Source organism: Crocuta crocuta, unplaced genomic scaffold, assembly GCF_008692635.1.
Source record: "Crocuta crocuta isolate KB4526 unplaced genomic scaffold, BGI_CrCroc_1.0 scaffold336, whole genome shotgun sequence".
In the NCBI taxonomy this organism is placed as follows: domain Eukaryota; kingdom Metazoa; phylum Chordata; class Mammalia; order Carnivora; family Hyaenidae; genus Crocuta; species Crocuta crocuta.
The window spans coordinates 229,519-230,342 of NW_027527943.1; positions in this window are offsets into that span (position 1 = coordinate 229,519).

The following is an 824-nucleotide window of genomic DNA, read 5'->3' on the forward strand; positions in this document are numbered from 1 at the left end:
CGCGTGTCCTGGGGCAGCGGGTGGGCCCAGAAAGATGTACTACTGAGAAGCTCCCCGAACTGAACATCCGGCAGATCCGGGAGCCCCGACTTCGGGAGCGGGGACGCCGGAACCTGGTAGCCGCCGACCGTGTTATTGGGAAAGCTTCCTGGAGGAGGCGGCGGAGGGAGGGAGAGAGAGGGGTGAGTTGTGGGTGCTGTGAGCGAGGCAGGAGGCGAGGTGAGGCTGGGGACACCCGGGTCCTGGGGTCTCGACCCAGCCTGACCCAAAGATGCCCAGGACGGTCCTGGGTCTCCGGAGAAGAATCGAGCTCAGACACGCACAGGGGTGAGCGACCCCAGCAGGACAGTTTTCTAAAGCCGAGAGTACAGCCTGCAGGTGTGTGAGTGTGAGTGTGTGTGTGAGTGTGCGTGTGTGTGCGTGTGAGAGAGAGCGCGCGCGAGCTGCCGTCCGGAGGGGCTGGGGTCCACGCCTTCCTGCGGGTGAACTAGGGGACCAGATGTTCGCCACGGGGGGCGGGGGCGGGGCCGGCTTCCCACTTTTCCTTCCTAACGCGCCCGGGGGCTTCCCGCCCTGGCGCCGCCACCTGGGGCCCCTGGGGTGGGGGGGGGCGGGGCTTCTCGGGGAGCGCGGCCCGGACGCGCCTCTGACCCCGGCTCTGCCACCGCCATTGCTCCGCACGGGGATCGCGAAGCCAGAGCACAGAAGCCCCCCGCCCCGTGCCGCCCACCAGCACTTCCGGTCCCTCTAGGCCAGCGGGAGGCCCCGCGTCTCGCGACCCCGGCGTTGCGGTGCTGACTGAGGCTGGGAGGGGAGGCCGGCCC